This window comes from Chenopodium album, chromosome 17 (assembly GCF_948465745.1).
Source record: "Chenopodium album chromosome 17, dcCheAlbu1.1, whole genome shotgun sequence".
Taxonomy (NCBI): domain Eukaryota; kingdom Viridiplantae; phylum Streptophyta; class Magnoliopsida; order Caryophyllales; family Amaranthaceae; genus Chenopodium; species Chenopodium album.
In genome coordinates, this window is record NC_137850.1 from 38,331,731 (window position 1) to 38,354,456 (window position 22,726).

At 32.2% G+C, this 22,726-nt stretch overlaps 1 pseudogene; it reads right to left on the reverse strand.

The window, feature by feature from the left end:
- Nucleotides 1-17,757: 17,757 nt before the first annotated feature.
- Nucleotides 17,758-22,445, reverse strand: LOC145588933 (desmethylxanthohumol 6'-O-methyltransferase-like; annotated as a pseudogene).
- Nucleotides 22,446-22,726: the final 281 nt, after the last annotated feature.

A 22,726-nucleotide genomic window follows, 5' to 3' on the forward strand; every position in this document is an offset into this window, starting at 1 on the left:
CAATCAAACCGAACTAAACAAAACCAAACCAAACCAATCCAGATCCACAACAGAAACTTAAAACCCACAACGAATTGACAACCCACCCCCACCAATAACCCTAACCCACAACCGAAACCAACCCAACTAAACCCCACCTACACCAAACTGAAACCACACCAAAACAAGCACAAAAATTAGCAAAAATCATACTGTATCATATTAATGGATTTATTAAAAATTCAAAAATAAAAAAAGAAAGAAAATTAAAAACAAGAAAACATACCTTTTAAACCAAAAGTGGCCTTCATCTAGAATTTGGTTTAAAACGGCCAAATTCGACCATGAAAACTCTAGATCTAGAGTTTTCATGGTCGAATTTGACCATTAAAACCTTCGTTTTGGCCAAATTTCGCGAATTTTGTTACGAAAACCTTCATTTTAACCATGAAAATCTTTGCTTTGATATGAAAACCTTCGTTTTGGCCAAATTAAGCGAAATTAGTGACGTTGTGCTAATTTTGATAGACAAAGAAGAGTAGAGGCAAGGAGAAAGACAAGAAAGAGGAGATCGAAGAAGAGACAGAAAGAGGAGATCAAAGAGGAGAGAGAAAGAGCAAAGAAGAGAAGAGGAAAGGAGAGAGAAAGGGCAGAAAGAGGCTAGAGAAAGATTAGGTTTTTTTTTCTTTATATACTATGTAGAGTTGGGCTAGGGTTTTTTAGGGTTGGGTCAAAAATTCGATTCGGTTTCGATTTTTCATTTTCCGAAACCGAAACCGAACCATATAATTTTGGTTTCTTGATTTTGCAAACCGAAACCGAACCACTTTCGAAAAAAACTGAACCATATTTGTTATTCGGGTTGGTTTTCGATTCGGTTCGGTTTTAAACCGAATTTGTTTCACCCCTAATGATCTTAACAAAAAAAAATAATAAAATTCCAAATAAATATAACAATATAATGCAGCAAAATCAATACACTCAGCTCAGTACATAATTCATTAATAAAAATCAAATTTTCATACACCCACATTAGTTAACCAAATATGATTTTTATTAATTTGGCTTGATATTGCTCTATTTAAAACCAAAATATCATCATATGAAGTATGGTTAAGCTGGATATTGCTAGATTTAAAACCAAAAATACATCATATGTTTGATATTGCTGGATGAATTTTCCTTCTAAAAAATTATTTTTTTCATGATTTATTTATTTTATTCATTATTTTTATTAAATTTGGTGCAATTAATTCTCAATTAGAATTTTCACTTCCTTAGTTTCTTTCTCATTCACTTTGTTTATTTTCTCTTTCCTTAATAGTTTCTATAACACCCTTAAATCTCCCTCTATGAAAATACTAGTATAATACATATGATTATATTGAAGAGACAGACTTAGGCGTTTTAATTATCGCTATGTGTCCTGATAACATAAGGCTATATTAAAACTTAACTCAATAACAAACTTGCTGGGAAAACTCAACACTTCTTTATTAATACTTAAAATAGTAGCCATTGTCAAGATTGAGTACTGATATTGAAATAGAAAAACAAACATCCCTAATCTTGGTGAAGCAAATCTCGGGACTCACGTATGCTCAAATCAATGACTCAACCTGAAAAATTCATTATTGCTTACCATTAAGTAAATAGGGAGGACCAAAACAAATAGGAAATACGGATTAGCAAAATATATGTCAAGTATATTTAAGTGCAGGATAAGTAAACTCAATTTAATAGCAAACATGCTTTTAAACCCAATCATGGAAATTCCAATATTTATTTCAATAATTCAAACCTCATCATTCCAAACCAATTCTCAAAATTCTCAAATAACTCCAATAACGTACTCAAAAATTCAATAATATTTCAAATGATAAAAATCAATTCTTTTAAAACCCAATTCTTCTCCTACGTGTGCACACCTGCCAATTTAGTAACTTTATATAAAAAGACTATCCTTGAGAAAAGACCCGGTCATACAAAAGTCCAAAGTCTTATCAACTAAATCTGCATAGTAGGATAAATTTAATCATGCTTGTAAAGCTTTAATAATAATTCAATAATACTCATGAAATTTCTCTTTTGAATAAATTAAAATAACTCAAACTCCTTTTTATTTAGTTCAACATACTTTATAGCCAACCTTTTAAACATGATAAATAGTTTCAATCATTCAAAACATACATGATATTAAAATCAACTCTCAAACATATTTATTCTCAAACCTGTTTCATAAATTACAGTTTAATTATATTCAAACATCATTAAAATCATATAAAACATGTTAATCTAACAATTACTTGAAAGGTATCTAGCTGGCTAAACGACTAAACGTAGCTCGACTCCTTGCTTAGCAGTACACAAAGAACTTAAGCACTCTTGTCAAGAACAACCTATAAATTAAATAAATATAACCTTAATTAGGATATGGTCATCAAATAATCACAACAATGAAAATAAACTCCCAATTCTATGTACATGAACCATTAAAAATTCTTTTTCATAAACCTTGAATAATTTTCAATTTCATTTAATTAAATCACTAACAATAATTATTTTATGTGAAACCATAATAATAATAATAATAATAATAATAATAATAATAATAATAATAATAATAATAATAATAATAATAATAAAATTAATTAAGAGAGGAGAATAAGAAGGATTGAAAACTGAAAAGAAGAGGAGGAGGATGGTCGACAGCAGCGTCCAACAGGTGATGCTGGTGTTCGAAGGTGGTGGCTAACGGCGGTAGTTGCCTATGGTGGTGGTGGTGGTTCAAGAAAACTTAACCGTGGGGTTTTTGACAGAGAAAATAGAGGATTGTTGTTTGAGTATTTGCATTGGTATAAGGGGTATTTATAGGCTCAAACATGCAAGAATTAAGACAACATTTATAGGAAGAACTAAGGTAATTCTGGTTTATGGAATTACTTGGAAAAGAGAGTATAAATTTAAGGAAATTTTAATTTTTAGTGATAAAGTAAATAAGGAATTATGGTAAGTTGTTGATCATGAAATAAAGGATGGGAAGTAAGCTTTCTTGCATTGGAGGATAATCAAAAGTGATTTAAGATAAGGTAATGCATGGTCATATATTAGCAACATTGGAATAAAGGAATTTAAGAAAATAAGAAGATTTAAGGAAGATAACTAAAATACAAAATTTAACAAAATAATTAATCTTGTTTAACATAGGTGGTCGAAAATCTTGAGCCTATTTAGGCTCAATATTTTCAGACCGGTCATGCTATTTGGGATCAATTTTGTTAATTATAACGATCTAAAAATTATTGTGTAAATAATAATTCATTTTGTAGAATACAATTAATTAGAAAGTCCTAACTTTAAACTAACTTAATTAACTTAGAAAAATCAGATTTTTTATACTTAAAAAATTCGAAAGTCCTTGCTAATTAACTTAGGAATTTGCCCCCCTAATTAAAAACATAGGAAGTGCATTTTTGCTAATTAAAATATCTAATATATATATATATGTGTGTGTGTGTGTGTGTGTGTGGGGTGTGTGTGTGTGTGTGTGTGTTTGTGTGTGTGTGTGTGTGTGCGCGCTAAAATTTGTTATATATTTAGATAAAATTCCTGATATCAAAGGATAATATTTTATATTTAATTAATTTAAACTGAAAAATCTCATTCGCCAATATTGCTTACGTGTCATTTAAATTATTTAATTCTAAAAGGGTATTATAATTCGATTATAATAAAATATAAAATGGATAATTAATCTTATCCAAAATCTTAAATAATAATTAAGTTTAAAAATACTTTTGGCGCCAAAATTCAAATATTATTGTGGCTCTAAGATTTAAATATTAAAATAAACTACTATAATACCCTTTTTAAAATTTAATAAATAATTAATTAATTAGAAAATACATCTCAAAAATACGGGACATTACAGTTTTCTTTGTTTATTTTCCCCCCAAATTAACTCATTAAAATTCAATTTTACAAGAAAAACCATTCAATTTTAACCTCTCATACATTCTTGGATTGGTTGACCATAATTTACAAATGCAAGGTTAGGGTGTTTTTTTTTTTTTTTTTTTTTTTTTTTTTTTTTTTAATGAAGATTCAATTATAAAATGTGTTTAACCCTTACAAATCCAGATTCCAATTTTTTTTTTTTTTTAAAAAAAAAACCTAGATAGCTAGTCGGGAAAATAAAAAGTGTTGCATAAATCCAAACCTATATCATCCTCTTCTCCTATACGGAGAAATGAGTGAAGAAGAAATAAGTAAAATAGGAATGTTGGGAGGGTGGTAGAGCAAGACCCTGTTCACTTCACCTTAAAAAAAATAATATTCAATTAAAAAAAATTTAGTTCAAAAAAATAATTTCAGTTCAGTAAAAATAAATTCTGTTTAGTTAAAATAATTTTAGTTCAGTATAAATAAGTTCACTTGAGTAAAAAAATTTCATTTCAGTAAAAATCAGTAACTTTAAAGAACAAATATAACAGAGAATCGGTAAAAGAAATTGAAAAACTTTTGTATACACCCGGTTTACACTAATATTAGTGTACATCGAGCAGTGTAAGGTTGACTTTTTGTCTTTTTTTGGGTAACTTTAAACACAATACATTTTTTATATAAATAGACAACAAGAAAAGTTTTATAAAGATAATTTAATTACATTCTGTTTAGGGTAATTTTACCCCGTCATGTGGCCCAATCAGAGGGCGACACGTGTCAGCCCAAGGATGGTCCAAAGTGGACCTATCCCTGCTTGACACGCGTCATCCCAGATATTTGGGGAAATGACGGCCTTCCGGCCCAAATCCCGAGAAAGCCGCAATGCGGCGCAGCCCACCACTGATTAGGGTTTTGTGACCTAATCAGGGGCACAATTCCCAAGAACCCTATAAATAGGGAGATTCCCCTCTTTTGGAGGGCACGTTTTTCACTTATTACAAACTGTCCCTTTGATAGAGACAACTGAGCTAGAAATCCTAGCAGATCCCCACCTAAATTTCCGCACCTTTTTCTCTCCTTTCAAGTTACTAACTTGATCGTCGGAGGCGGAGCACCTACCAACCGGTGTCTCTGTTCGTCTTGCAGGTACAGGCCGCTCCGGACCAGTCTTCGAGCTGTAACTCTCCCGAGGGACAAAAACACCCAAAACACATTCAATCACTAATAATTGATTTTTAATCGTTTAAAATGTGATTCTTTACTAATAAAACGTAGATAATTTTATTTGTATTGGGTTACTTTTATGCATATTAAGGTAACTTTTATTCATTTCAGGGGTAACTTTTGATCACTTTAGGCTATCGTTATAATGGATGTACAATAATTATTGTACACCCGATTTTTTAAAAAGTTTGTGAAAGGAATTTTAGTTCAACAAAAATAATTTCAATTCAGCAAAAATAATTTCAATTCAATAAAATTAATTGCATTTAAGTAAGATAATAGAAGGTTATAAGGATTTAGGCCTTGTTCACTTCACAGTAAAAATAATTTCACTTTAGTAAAATAATTTCAACTCAGTATAAATAAGTTCACTTGAGTGAAATAATTTCAATTCAGTAAAAATCAATAAATTTAAAGAAGAAATAGAACAGAGAATCGGTAAAAGAAATTTTAGTTAAGTAAAAAATAATTTCATTTAAGTAAAAATAATTTCGGTTGAGTAAAATTCAATAACTTTAAATTTCAATTCAGTCTTTGACTTTTTGTCTTTTCTTCTCCTTTTCCTGATTTTACTCCTTTCCTGTGATTTTGCGTCATTCTCCTTATACATAGTTGTCTTCTTAGCTCATAGTGAGAAAGAAAGGCGAGAGAGAGGGGACTTGGCTGTTACCAACGCCGAAGTCGACATGTCCACCGAACAGTGGCATATCCAGGAATTCCGAACTGTGGGTTCAGAATCTTAAAAAACAAATGATGATCATATATTAATTAAATATTCAATACATAAGTTTAAATTTCTTATTACAAATGGATGGATTACACGTTATAAAAATAAAAAATAAAAAAAAAACTACAAAAGCATTCTTCGAGTTTTCATACTTTGAAAGCGTGCTAATACATTACTACTTCTATAAATGATTAATCTATAATTCTACTGCAAAAAAATCAATATTACACATAAAACAAAAATCCCAAGTCCCCAATAAACACAAATTTGACAATGTAAACTTCTTCTAATTATCAATTAAAAGACCAAGTAAAAATTTTAAATTCTAAGTTTCTACAATTCAATTTGTCAACAATTCAAGTATTCAACAATATATCAAAACTAATTAAACAAATTAGTAATTAAGATTTGAGAATTAAGAGGAGTAGAGGAATAAGAGGATTGTTCAAACTAATACGTACTAAAGGATACAAATAATAGTATTAGATAAGTATGAAGCAAGTAAAATAAGGAACTACCAACAAGAATTATATTGGCTCAAGTAGTAAGCAACTTGATGTAGTTAGATTAGAATTTGTTCTACACAATTTTATGCTAGTTGTTTAGCTTATAAATACGTGGTTAAGAATTACTGATATATATATCAGATTTTGAGTTTTGATTATCATATGAAAAAACGTGAGCTTAGCTTGTGTTTATGCATGGTTTGTTAAACCTTATCGTTGTGCTAAGCTTTGATTCTTGAACCGAGCCTTCAAGTATCGCCTCTCAACCTAGCCTTGGGAGTTCTATCCTTGCTTCATTAAAATTCATTAACTCGTTGTTCCTCAAGAAAAACGAATGTATACATCCATAATCGTATAATAAACATATCAAAATCCAAAGATTGAGTCTTTTATTCAAGAAACTCAAAATTCGCATTACATGACCAAAAAGTGGTCATCCAATTATACATGTAATTAACCAACTCTTTAACAACCAATCATCAACCCAAAATGAACATGCAAGCACAAATATCAATCAACCCATGGCTTGGTTTAGGTCTTTAATTACCCAACCCCTAACTAAGAAACTACTCACTAATCATGGTGTTCAACATCCTAACAACAATATCTAAATTCAACATTAATCTAACAAGTTGAGAGAAGTAGTAAGAACAAAGAAGATTGAACACGCAACAATAATTAAGCAAGGTTAAGAGAGAAATTAGAACTTCAAAGTAAATAAAAACAAAAATTAAAAGAGTTAGAGGAAAGAGATTACTTAAGAATTTAAGATGCTTCAAAGTTGAGAAACTCTTGAAATTGAAAACACAAACTTCAATCAAAGTAGTACAAATGTGAGTTTGAGAGAAACTAAGCTAATTAATGAGAGTTTAGAGAATTAACTAAGAGATAAGGGCTTAAGAAATATAAAGGGAAGAAAATCCGTAATAATGAGGCCAAGGGCCGTATTTATACTCCCAAAGAGTTGCATAGGAAATTCCGTCCAAAAGTCAGGTTCAGATAAGGATGTGCGGTCGTGCAGTGGTGGGGGTATGCAGGTGCACAGTGGTCGAAATAGGCCTTCCAAGTTCATTGTGCGGACGCGTTATATAAATCTTGCGTGGACGCGCAAAGCTCAAAACTGCATTTTGGAGGGCTTTTGTGCGGACGCGCAAAGCTCAAATTTGCATTTCTAGAGGGCTTATGCACAGACGCGCTATAAGAAAGTTGCATGTCCTCGCAAACGCTACTACCTTGCTTTAAAACTGCTATTTGTACTGAGTGAAGCAACTGCGTGGAAGCCTTTGTTTATACGAGCGCGTACGCGCATAGTGTTGCAAAGCCTCAGAATTGCGCCTCAAGTGTGCCAAAGTCTTCTAATCATCTCATAAGTGTCGTCTCTCTTCATCCCTACACAACAAAATATCACAAGAGCACGGTAAAACCATGAGACTAGTGATTTAGAAGTAGTAAGACATATATTATTAGAGAATAGAGGAGTGAAGAGGTGAAAAATATGAGTTTTAAACTCAAATGATCCCAAAAATAGCAGGGAAAGGAGAAGGGACTTGAGTGACATTTTATGTCACTCATCACCTTATGCTTAGTATTTGACTATCCATAACTTATAGGTTATAAAGTTGACTAAGATACATTAAGTATATTTGTGAATTTTTTTTTATTGACGGTACAATATAATTTTGAATTTTATTATTTACATGTGCTACATTCCCTTTAAGGAAAAGAAAAACAAAAAACTACACTTAATGAAATTAAATTGTCAAATAATTTCTATTTTTTGTATTCGTATGGTGGTAAGGCCGCTTTTACATCAACTGTTTAAGGCCCCATTCTTTAGAGCTGCTTTGCTCTGCTGAGTCCTGCTCTGCTTTGCTTTGCTTAAAAATAATGATTAATATTGAATTATTATAATAATAATTAATATTTAATAATAATAATAAATAATTAATATTAATAATAATAATAAATAATTAATATTAATAATAATAATAATTAATATTTAATAATAATATAATAACAATAATAATAATAATAATAGTGATAATAATAATAATAATAATAATAATAATAATAATAATAATAATTGATTTTTTATAATAAAAATTAATATTTAAAGATAATAACTAATATTGAAAGATAATAATAATTATTAATAATAATAAGTAATTAATATTTAATAATAATAAATAATTAATACTTAATAGTAATAATAATAATAATAAATAAATAATTAATTAATATTTAATAATAATACTTAAAGATTATAATAATAATACAATAATAATAATAGTGATAATAATAATAGTAATAATAATAATTGTACTAGTAATAATAACCCTAGTGAGATCGCTGCCCCCAGACTCATGAAAAAATTGGCAGATATATATTTCACGAAGGTCACTGCATCAGCGGATTCCACTTTCTCCTTATCTGCGCGTCAGGTTGCCTTATGGAAGTCCCAACAGGGGGATCACTCTTCGGCCTGGTTGCGGGCGGTTCCGATATCGGGTCTGGGTCAAACTATGAATGGTAAGACTTACCGCTGTGTTCTTTGCTACAGGTTGGGTGTTCCTTTGTTCTCCATTTCAACACCGTATTCTGCTTGCTCAAGGGTTTTTGATGGGGATATTTATGGGGATCATGCAGTGTCTTGTGCTGGGATGGTGGGTATTAAGCATCGGCACAACGTTGTGCGTGACACTCTTGTTGATATTTGTTTTCGGTCTAGGATTTCTGCTCGAAAGGAGGTTAATGTTGGGTTAATTGGAGGGAATGACGGGGCTCTTCGACCAGCAGATGTGTTGCTTTATTCTTGGGATAGAGGCCTTGATGTATGTGTTGACTTGACGGGATCTTCACCTTTAACACTATCGGGGTTGTCTGACTTTGTTCCTGGTCGTGTTGTGTCTACGACGGCTCAGCGGAAGCGGGACAAGTATGGGGCGCGTTGTAGGGCTATTGGCTACGGTTTTCTTCCTTTCTCCTTTTCTTCGTTGGGGGAATTAGAGAAGGATGCTATTGCGTTGCTGAAGCGGGTTCAGGCGTTCGCTAAGACTCAGGATATTGGTGCTCGTGCAGCTGCTCACATCTTCAGCAGGATCGGGTTCGCTATAGCTAGAGGGGTGGGGGCCCAGATTGTATCTCGGCTTCCCACTAATTTCTTGTAAATTGATTGACTTTGTAGGTTTTTTTTTGATATTTTTATAGTAATAATAATAATAAGAATAATAATAATAATAATAATAATAATAATAATAATAATAATAATAATAATAATAATAATAATAATAATAATAATAATAATAATAATAATGAAATCTACTCTACTCGGCTCTGCCGTGCTCTGCTATGCTGACTCCTGCTCTGCTTTGCCCAGAAGCTCAAAAAAATAGGGCCTAAGTATGTTGTTGATGTAAATGTTAGTTGTCAAATATATGAAATTGCATTAAACAATAATAAATCACAAAATTAATAGTTATATTAATATTAAAATTAAAAGTACATAGTGATATTGTAGTATGTTTTTATTACATTTTTATTATTAATTTTTTTTGTTGTTTATATAGTCATAAGGATATGTGATGAGAATCAATCTTAAGATCCCCTAAAAAATAGGAAAAAAAAATTAACTAACGAGCTAAATTTTTTAATGAGTACTGATAAGGAAATTTTAGAAAATAACACCACCAAAAAAAAAAATGATTATAACACCACAAAAAAAAAAGTTTTAATTATAACACCACAAAATAACCCAAAAAAATTGATTTCACCACCACTTAATGGATTCTTGGATGGAATCCGTTAGTGACGCTCACAATAGAAACTTGTCACTTATCTATAGGTTTAAAAATAATAATAATAATAATAATAATAATAATAATAATAATAATAATAATAATAATAATAATAATAATAATAATAATAATAATAATAATAATAATAATAATAATAATAATAATAAAAAACCCCTAAACAACATAACCCAGCCCACCGGCACCACCTGTCCCCCACCACCGACAACCTAACCCAAGCTGCCGGCACTCTTGCCCCACCAAAACCGATGATACCCTCCCCTCCCCCTCCCCGAAAACCACCACAAATGACCGCCTACCACAACAAATCACCACCTAGTCACCTACCACAACAACATCACAATCGCCGAATTGCCGAAAACCTAACCAATTCAAATCCTAAATCCCAACCAATTCAAACCCTAAATCCCAACCAATTCAAACCAGCGCAAATACCAACCACAATCACAACGGGAACCCCAACACCTTCGAACCACCGCAAATACCAACCACAATTCATCGGCTCGGCGCGAATTGGTATTTTCGATGGTTCGAAAAGGTGGGATCGGTTGTCTGCAGTGGCGTACAGTGGTGGTTGCGGGTTGCTCGGTGCGAATTCGTGATTGGATCTGTGAGGCTAGGCGGAGCTGGGGTGGTTTAATTTTCGGGGAGGGGGAAGAGAGTAAAGGCTGGTTTCTGCGGTATTGGTGGGGGCAGGGAGCGCTGGCGGGCTGGGTTCGGCTCTCGACGCGGGAGGGAAGATGGTGCTGGTGGTGGAGCTGTCTGGGTTTTGGGTTTAGGGTTTTTCTTTTTTTTTTTTAAAAAAAAAAAAAAATATTTTTATTAAATTATTATTTTTAAACCAATAAGCATTTGACACGTGTCATTTACGGCCCCACTAACGGATTCCATCTAAAATCCATTACGGGGTGGTGAAATCAAATTTTTGAAGTTTTTTTTTGTTTATTTTTTTTTTTGTGGTATTATAATCAAATTTTGGATTTTTTTGTGGTGTTATTTTCTAAAATTTCCCACTAATAACTATTTTTTTTTTTTTTTGGTATAAAAAATTGAAAGACTTGGAAAAATATATTAAGTTCAATTTAAAAGTTATTGATCAAATAAGAACTAAGGAGGTGATGAGGCATGTATTATAAGTGGATGTAAATGACTTTGAAATAAAGTGAAAAGGCAAGGAGCCAAGGATTGTACAGGTATAAATAGCTGATGGGCGGGCGATCGAGTATCCACTGGGAAGAGGACAAAAACTATTGTACTGGATGTTAAGTTTAACAGAAATTTGGCCACACAGTATGACCAAGGTGACTTGTAATTGGTCAGGGGTTATTCAGTCGGTCAAGGGTTACTCGGTCTCAGGGGTTACTCGGCCAATTAGTTGTAACTTGGTCAGGGATTACTTGGTCGGTCAGGAATTGTAGGATTTTAGGTACTCTAAGAAGAATTTCATGAATCATATTCGTTCGCACCTAAACAAGATCTACAAGCATAACACATAAAAAATCACATAATTTATACCTTTGACGCGTGATTTCCACGATGTTGCGATTGATTGTCAAATAAGGAGATGTTAGAGCCCCAAGTGTTGCTCCTCTCCTTAGTGCACGAGATAGGATTAAACCTCCTCTACTCCTACATAGTAGGGTACGAACACTTCGAACCACCTTCTATGGAGAGGGGAGGAGAAAACCAACCACAAACACCACTACACCACCACCGTGCACCACCTTACACTAGGCATTCATATGTTGTACGGACGTGAGGGAGGGTTTATTAATTAATCCGGTCTCCAGGTCGAGAAATTTATTTTTCTGGTCCGGTCCAAAACCCTATAAAAACCGGTCTTGAACTGGACCGATTTTTTTTGCTTAACATTATACATAAAACCTTTAATAATGATTAAGATTATCCTTAACAAGATTGGAAAACTTTAGTCATATGAGCTTTTTTTATACTAAACATACAAAAAAAGACGTTAAAAAACCAATTTTTCCTTTATTTTTTTTCGAGTTTTCCATAAATAATTTAAAATTTAGATTTTTTTTTGTAATAAAAATTCTAAAATTCAATACTCCAATATACGAAGTATAACGATATATTCATATATATCATTAAACATTAATGTTCATGCCAAATGATTTCACTATACCACGTAGCCCGTATGTTAAGTATAAAATATATCAAGATTTGTTTTGTTGAAAACAAAATAAATTTAGATAATTAAATAAAAAAAAAATAAAAAATAAAAAAATTGGACGATACTCCATGTCTCCATATTGTCCATATACGAGAGTGTTTTTGGACAATTTCAATTAGTAAATCACACACAACTAAGGTAATATTAGCCCGTCAAAAAAAAAAAAAAACTAAGGTAATATTAGACCACCTTTAAAAAAAAAAAATATTAAACCAAATGCAAGCCTTTTCACTTTCCCGTTATCACTATCGTCAAGGAGATCAGTTGCATTAAATATAGTAGCATGCTGTCGTCTTTTATAGAACATACGCTGTAATTCGTACAATTACAGTACTCCATATTTTTTTTGGTGAGGAAAAAAAAATTTAATTTTGTAAGGTCACCATTTCAATTCATTATACTCCGTACTCCATTTTAAATACGGTCCAATGTATCATACGTATGGCTTTACGAGTATCATCAAAGATTCAAAAACATTACAAAATTACACATTAATGAGATTATTTTATGGACCAAAATATTTTCTACGGAGTACCAATTAATTATATTTCTAAAACCATTAGGATTTATCTTAAGTTCTACATAATTTATTATTCACGAATAAGTTTTACGTAATTTGTCAATTGACGAATAAGTTTTACGTAATATTTATTCAAACAAAACAAATCATAACCTTTAATTTTTTTTGACAAAAAAAAATTCATAACATATCTAATTTATTTTTAAGGGTATAAAATATTTATTCAATATTACTTATCATAGAATTTCATACAATTACTATGCATTTAATAGAATTGATCATGTATTTAAGTATCATTCATAGAGATGTAACCCCTAATCATTAAACCCGATTGTATTGAACTAATCCGAAAAATAACCGAATCGTTGAAAACTTATAAAACGATACGGAAAGTATGCCAATTAGAGGGAATTTCCTCAATCATCAGGGTTTAAAGCATATAAGCTATCATCAAAACCAATGTAGCCAAAGCAATTTTTCACCATTATAGTTAAAGCCAAGAAATATGATTTAATAAAAGCTACTAAAACCATTAGAGAAGGCATAGCAAATTTTTTTAGCGAGAGAAAACATAAACCTTTTGGGATGGACTCAGGAGTCAGAATTTGGGTTGGGTTGACTTCGGTTCGATCAAGTTTGGTTTGATTAAGCTAAGCTTGATTCAGTATTTGGTCAATTCTGATTCAAATCCTTTTTTTATTTATCTAGATTTTGGTTCGGTTTGTGTTCAATTAAGTCGGGTCATATCGGGTTCGGATTATGATTAATCTATTAATAGTTATTACCAATAATTATTTGTGTCAATAATGTGTTATTTAATATATATATATATATATATATATATATATATATATATATATATATATATATATATATATATATATATATATATATATATATATATATAGTTTCATGTAATTTGTTAATTTATAATTAATTATATTACAATGTTTTTAATTTTAATTTAATTTTAAACCAACTCATATAAAATGCTACCCACATGATTGAGGAAATCCCCACTTCTTGGCATACTTTTTGTATCCTTCTCTATTGTGCTATTCAAGTTTCCGATGTGGTGGTTGTGCTCTATAGCATAGCAATTGTAATTCCAGAGAAAGTCAAGATAATGAGTGGGATTTCGTACGGTTGTTTGGGCATCAAGATTCTCTACTTCCTACTAATTACGCGAAATGTTCCTGTTGCAAACGATTGAAGACTTGAAAAGTAGCTAGAGTATATTATAATTTGCTAAGTAGTGAAAGTAGTGGATATTAGAAAGTAGTAATTAGTAAATTGTTTTTATTTGCTAAGTAGGGGTATTAGAAGGAAACTACTGATGCAGTACGGACTTTAAGGTTTTTTTTTTTCGTTTTTAATTATTGTATTAAGGCTTAATTAGAATTGTAGTGTAGTGTTAATGAATATTCTCTATCATGTAGAAAGGTAAGTTCCAGTAAAATTTTGAAAATTTGTCCTTAATGTAATATTAATTTCTATTTTGCCTTTAAAAAAGAATTAATTGTTTTGTTTTTGTTTTTTTTTGACAAAAAGGAACTGATTTTACATGAGTTTTGGTTCATCTAGATTTCAAATTAGATCGATGATTATAATAATAGTGATAGCTAAGGTCAGTTTGATTCAAAACCAACCTAAATGTTCTACGTTCATATGTTCTACAAGTATTGAAAAATACTAATGATCAAGTTTAATTTTTGAACATATGTATTGAGACAAATCTAACTTACTACGAAGCTTATATTACATAGGACTAACTAGAAGGCACTCTTGAAAACCAAAGTTTGTAGACAAAAGAAAATAGCATGAAGCAAAAAGGAGGAAATTAGCTATCATGCTATCTAACCTTAACCAGCCATGACAGGAAGGAAAACTAGAGTGCTGAAATAAAAATGGAACTAGAAACCAAGAAAAAATAAAACTAGTAGCAGCAGCATCATTAGTAGACAAAAGGGAGCCTAGAGCAGGCCTAGGAACCTGAACACCAGCAGCAGCTTGATCAGGTGTCACTCACGAGGGCTAAAGCATTAGCCAATTTTTCCATGTATGTCTTGGAAAGAGTAGGAGGGGGGAAGAATTGATAAGCAATCTCATCATCAGTTCACGTTCTACCTATCTCAGCAAGACCATGGGCAGTTCTATTAGCTTGGCGTTTGACGTGAAGGATAGTTACACTCACTGGCGGAGCCAGCGTGGGACAAGGGGGGACAGCTGTCCCCCCACTTCCCCAAAAAAAGATATAGGTTAAATATAATATTTTGCGCTTCTTAAGATAGATCAATGGAGTTGGATCAGCGGTGAGTGGGCAATGCATGAGTTTTTGGTCTGATGGACAGGGTTTCGATTCTTCCAGCAAGCATTTTCTTCTTCTTTTTTTTGTTTTTGTTTTTGCTTTTTTCCTTTTTGGTTTTTTAATGTATCTTTATAAGATTTTGAAACCTAAATCTTTATATGATAGTATTACTTCAATTTATTGCTGAAAATTACTCCAATTACTTATTAGAATAACTGTAATTGTAGTTCTTTTTTTTTTTTAATAAAAAATACTTTATAAAATAAAATTACTTCAATATATTTCTTAACAATTACTCCATATACGTATTTCAATTATTGTAATTATAGTTTTGCATGAACCCTACCCCAAATTACGAATGTAATAGCCTAGTAGTTCTTTATGGAGAAAAAAATGGTACTTGATGTTAATTTTTTGACAAAGTACTCCGTATTTTATATTTTTGAGTTGTAAAACAATAACTATTTAGGTATATTTTTGCTTTTCCTAAAAAAAAAAAGGTATATTTTCGCTCTGATATTTTTGTCAAACTAAGCGATGATGTTCATTTGTCCCCCCGGTTTAAAATTCCTGCCTCCGCCACTGGTTACACTCTAGTCCTTTTACAAAGGTTTAACAACATCATTAATAATGTTGGACAGGGCATGTAGGCGTTTTTTGAAGTGCACCTACGTTAAGCATGTTGTGAATATGTTTGGTACTCATAGGAAGTGGGAATTGACATACGATTAGGGACACGATTAGGGACAAGGAAAGTAGGGAGCCACCAACAAGTTTTTAAGGAACTTGTAAACCGTTCACGGATCATTTAAGGCAACCACGATTAAGGGACAACGATAGGCAACAACGATTGACCCGTAAAGGTTACACCCCATTCATAATCCATGAGATTACTAACTCCATATGGTTCGGAACCACGAAAGAAGGATCGGGGATGATGGTACGAAGTGAGTCATGGAGTCACATTCGCCCGTATTGGCCTCTACTCGATTCTTATTATGAAAAGTGATTCCTGCGATCTCAAAGGCATACAAACAAATATTCAATTCGCTCCAAACTATTATTACGCTAAATTGGTTGAATATTAATGTAACACATAATTCTAAAATATTCGTGATCACTTGATTAAACAACAAGATTAAAAAGGAACCTAAACTGGTCGTCCAAATTATCTTATTAGGCGTGGTTTTCAATTACATATTCCCTTTAAACATGCAATATGGTGACCATAATAACAATATAATAACAACAATATTGGAAGCAATTCAACAATAATCCAACAATATAAAAATCGTTAGAAAAATAATAGGAATCAAAGGAACATGATCCCTTACTTTGATTTTGTTTGCTTGCAACTATAAAAACAATAAACGCGTTAGTAACTTCAAGAAAAATTAATAAAACAACAATAGAATTAAATTAAATAGAGTTGATTTGGGGCCAAACCCTCAAACAGTTCTATCTTTCACGCCTTGGTTTAAGGACAGAATCTCGGGTAAAGTACAGACTCCTTAGAGTGCTTAAAGGAAGTATTGTGGAAGAATAGGATAGGCTAGTGTTTAGGCTAGAGCATAGAAGAGAGAATTATTTGATGCCCCGAACTGCAGAAATGAGGGGGTATTTATAGAGAAAAAGAGTAGAGGAATGCACGGAACCCTAGAAGAGATAAAAGCCGCGGAAAAACCCTAATTGGGCACCGTGACACGGTACTGGGCACCGTGAAACGGTACAGTACACCGTGTCGCGGTGTACATTTTGTCCAAAAATGCGTCCAAGTTCATTTAGTGCATGTGAAAAAACGCTAAAAAGACACGTGAAAGCACCGTGACATGGTACAATGCACCGTGCCACATTGGCATACACCGTGACGTGGCGTTTTAGCTGTTGCGCGGTAATTCCAGTTTTTTACGTGTTTTTAAAAATATGATAACTTTTGATCCGTAACTCAAAATAAGGCATATAATATATAATTGGAAAACTTATCAAGCAAGTCTAATTTTCAACCCAATTAGAATTAGGTCAAAATCATTTATAGATTTTAAGATATAGCCGTTTTAGTGAAAGGGTGTCGGTTTTGGGCCGAGTTTAGTGTTTTGCTCATATGTTCTTCGTTTTATTTCGCAATTGGGCTTATGATATACCGTTGGAAAGCTTATTGAAAGGCCTATCCAACCAAATAATATTTGGATCAAAATTATAGGGCCACAAAATTAGTTCAGCTCGGTTTTGTGATGTGGACACGAAAAAAGGAAAATATGTTATGGTTTGGGGAAATAGGCTAATAATTGGGTTGGTTTATGAAATGTATAGGATTGAACATGGATTTAAGCACTCCAAAGATTATATACTCAACCTGACCAATAATGGCGGTGAAATGTTATTCATCATCGGGTTTGGTTTTGGGGAGACATTATGATCGATGTAGTATGACGGGTTCTCCAGAATGTACTTCAGAGCTTGAGCATCAGTTTCAAGCTCAAGGAAGCGGATTCCTCTAGCCCAGCAATTAGTAAGACCTTCCTTTATAGCAATAAGTTCAGTATTAGTTAATTATCTTCAAGATTGCAACATCAGCATCAGGAATGGCCTCAAACATATCACCTTCAACATGAGCAACTCCATCGTACTTGGGAGTAATGGCAATAACATGAGGTAGATCAAAGTTGATGCCTTTGATATTAGAAAAGGCTTTCACAACCTCATTTACAGCTGCACTAGTTCCCCCTCCTACATCTACAATTGATTTAACATCTGTAAATACATCTTTACACAATGACGTGATAACTCTGAACCCAATCTTTGTTGTACATGCCAACCGATCATGGAACACCCTATTAACTTCTTTATCTCTAGATAAAAATTCCCAAATATGATGTCCACGAGCCATCTCAAACGCTATTCCACCTTCTTTGATGGAAAAGCTGAGATGGTGCATCATGGCTAATAATTGAGGATGATTCTGCATAAGAATCATAGGAGCATAGCTTATCTCATCATCATCATGTCGTAACAGTAGCCTAGAGGCTGGTGTTAACTATAACACCTAGAAATTCCTTTCTTTTAAAATACCTGTTTTGCTCTTTTTAAAACTCAAAATAGGAAAATCTAAGACATAAACGCCACCGTGAAAACGGCTGAGGCAACTATCAAAGACATACAGCGGAAGACTATCTTTAAAAACATTCAAAATGAGTCAACTTAAAAAGTCAACAAAGCGAAAGTAAAGTCAAATCAAAGTCAAAAAAAGTCAACCTACAACTTGGAACCATTGTAGGCCCTTATTAAAAACCAAACCAACTTAAAAAATTTGCGTTAGTCTCACAAGCATAATAATAAAATATTCAAAGCAATAAACCACATCGTAAACTTATGGAAACTAAGCATGATTCGCCCTTCACTTATGCCCCATCATGAATATGCTTCATCACCTGAAAAGCTTCTCTCTACTTGTCCCCACTACTCCCCATTAAAAATGGGTCACCATAAGGCCAAAGTAAAGATAAGGCCAAATAAACACACAATCAGCAAAGATGAGTACATAAGCGTAATTAAATCACACTAACATGCTTTCATCCTATCATCACACAACTTATTTTGTTGCACCTGTTTCTAAGCATACAACATACAACATGATTTTCTAAATTAATAACTAATTTATTTATTTAGCTTGATTATGCATCGAACGGGTTTCCCCCCTAACCTGCCCCAATAAAGGGGTACTAACACGGGAGCTAACCGTGCCAGTATAAAAGAACCACTCGTAAGTGGCGGAATTCCTGCGCATAATATATAATAAAAAGGAATATACAACGTCATGTACTCCCAGTAGAAGTTATGGTTAAATATAAAACCCCATAGCTCCCCCCATATGTTCATACTCAAGGTATATACGTTCCAAGAGTTTTGATGTGCAATCTCTTTCACTTTATGTTATTTACATATTATTAGACTTGGTGATAACTCTCAAACCATAATACAATCAATCATAATAATTATTCAAGCAATCAACATACTAATTTAATTCTTGAATAATTAGTGACCACATAATATTTAATGTTCAATCCTTTTTAAATCTACCTCGGTGTCAGAGACACCTTAAACGCATAATGCGCCACAAATCCTATCCCTCGGTGTTGAAAACACCTTAAGTGCACTAAGGCACCAAAATATAATTTATTCATCGTGTTTAAAGACACTTACATAGATCTTTCCTCATGCTTAAAGCATCAATAAAAAATTATATGAACCATAATAAAATTCCTTTTCAATATTCCAAACTCAATTAAACATGTAGTTCAATTAAACATGCAGTTCAATTAAACATGCTTTCTATCATGTCATAAATAAAAGTGTGGTTCATATCCAACATGCCAAACAATTATTTTTCAAACATCAATCCATCACAAATAAATCATGCTTCATAATTCAATCACCAATACCAACCAAACCACAAATTCCAATCATAATCTAGTATGATACTACTTGGAATTAATTAATCAAAGCCTAGCATGCTCCTACATAATCAATTATATGCCAAGTACGTGAACGTACCTTGAATAAGATCTTAGAATCGCCACGAATATGCGAAATCACTTAATTGGAAATCTCCTACAAACCAAAATCATAAGGAGGCATTAATATCTACTCCACAAAAATTTTCAGCAATATTTACACTCATTAAATCACTCATAAATTAATTAAAACAAGCTGAAAATTAATTTAAAATCCCTTACTTTAATCCCAATTAATGGGTAATCAAAAATCCCTTCAAGAAACTCAATTATGGCTTACTAACCAAAATTCCAGCTTTACTAAATCATTAAAACTTGCTGTAATTTTGTTTTAAAACACTCAAAATAAAGATTTACAACATCCATACTTAAATTCCATCATAATACATTAATTTTGAAACCTAGGGTTTTCAATTTGGGACTTTTTAATTAAAATCAAAGTTTGAAAATTAATTTGCATCATACTTATAATCTAACATCACAAAATCAATCACAAAACCCATAATTAATAATTAGATTTAGGATTAGAATTAAAGAAATTTTTTTTTTGTTTGACAGCCGCAAGTAACAGCCACCACGGCATGCGACTTGGCTGTTGCCGCACCCGCCGGTGCCGTTGTGGTTGCTGGCGCTTGCGCCGGTGGCTGTGGTGGTCGGCCGGTGGTGCGTGGTGGTGCCGGCCGTGCAAAACAAAAAGGGGAAGGGGAAAGAAAGAAAGAAAAGAAAAATAAGAGAGAAGGGAGAGAAAATTTACCTTGGGTTTTCGCCACTCTGGAAAAAGTTTAATTTGCCTATGTGTTGAATATTTATACCCCTTTTCTCTAGACACCATCCTACCCTTGAATTCCCTTTCTATCATTACTAATCTCTTTCCTAAATAAATTGGACTTTTATAAAAATTCCTTTCATAAAACTTTCCTTTTATAAAATCACATGCCCTAAAATATATTTTTAAATTATAAAATAAAGTAAAATACCATAAATAATTCCTTTTGAATTAATTAAACTTTACAAATTACTTATTTAATATTAAATACGTGTAAAAATACGGGGTATTACATTAACCAATAAAGGATGTCATCTTCACTGAATCTGGTGGGGTTAACATTAATTGTGGTGAAGATGTCTCTATGAACCAAAATCTGCATGACACGTTTCAGGCACCTTTAGTTGGGAGGGTGGGATTTAAAATGGGCACAAATTTCAGATACACTGATTGGATGACACTTTTTGACATGTATGTACGAACTTGTCCTCCTTATAAAATGGTCCCCTTTCACTTTAATTTTATTATTAAATTCCCTTATACTTTACCACGTGCAACCGTAACTCCTCGGCCCTACCACAAAGACGTCGTAATTCAAAATATTTTTAAAAATTATGAAATTTCATTGCTATTGGACAATGGACGACAACAACCATGTGACACCGAATAATTTGCCGGAGCATATGACACGTCATCTGAAATTGCCTTTTTTTTTTTAAGAAACACCTAAATTTTATGGAACTCCAAAAGGGAAACACTTGAAAATTTTGGAATTCCAAGAAGGAAACGCCTGGAATTTCCAGATCCACTTGGAAGAAATACCTGGAATTTTCGGATCTTCCAAGGGGATCCGGAAATTCTAGGCTTTCCCCCTTGGAGTTCCAAAATTTTCAGGCGTTTTATTATTATTATTATTATTATTATTATTATTATTATTATTATTATTATTATTGTTATTATTATTATTATATCCTTTTTGACCAAACATAATACCTCGTCTTGGTGGTTGATAGTGTAGATCTAGTGGTTTGTGATGTGTTCTAGGTTTTTTTTTAATCTGAATTTTATTGATTTTAGAAGAGAAAAGTGTGTGAATATTATGTTTTTATGAGAATAGTGATGAAAGAGTGGAGTAAAAAGGGAAAGATGAAAGGAGATTGTATATTTTATAAGATGAGAGCGTACATACAAATTAAAATTAAAATGAGAGCGTTACTTGGTAAAAAGGGAGTGATGTTTAGTACAACCCTTTTTATAAATTAATACAGTATCATTTTTTTTTAAAAAAAACTAAAATAAAAAATTCTAACCAACCATAATGTGACACATCTTCCTTAACCTATCGAACAAGTTACTGGCATTTTTTTTTAATCCTTTTTATAGGAGATCAGGGTCAAATGTCGTTTTATTAGAAAATAATCAAAAGGTCATCTTATTTATGTAAGACAGGGAAAATTTTGTATTATTCTGACAATTATTCTTTTTTTTTTAATACACATATAACTCCCCATCGAGTCCACTTTGATGATTAATACACATATTAGGTTAGTCCCGTGCGATGCACGGTGTTAATAATAAAAAATTCACTTGTAAGTGTGTAACATAAATTTTTTAAGCAAAACGTAATAAAGTCGTGACCCCTCTGGTTTATTTTATTGAGCTAAAATGAAGGATATAAATATTTTAATTAACTTCATAGCAATAATAGTTCAAAATTTGAAATATGTTAACTTTACCTTGATAAAGTTTAAAAAAAATTTGTTGTCAACAATATATTTGAAGGATTTTTTATAAGAAGCTGCCACATGGATAATTAATTAGTTATAATGTCAGCAGTAATTATTTTAGTATTAGTTATGGATAAAAAATTACCGCTCTTTCATGTGCATCATACCTAAACTTAGGGATGGGAGTAAGACCAGTTTTGTCCGGCCGTGTTAAAGTATATACCATCATCATATGGTTAATTTATATCCATTATCTAGTTTCACATTATAACGCTCTCTATGGAAAACGCTCTCAACCATGCTTCCAATACTGAAAAACGAGATCAAATTGCACGATCAACCAAGAAAACCAAACACAAAATTAATCATATTATCTTCAATGGAGATTTTGAACCTACTTCATCTAACACTCAGGTTAATCCTCCATTGGTACAGCCTGCAAATGGAATTCCCTCTACTGGTATGTCATTCCGTGACATGTTGAACTCTTCAACCGTTCTGGGTGCT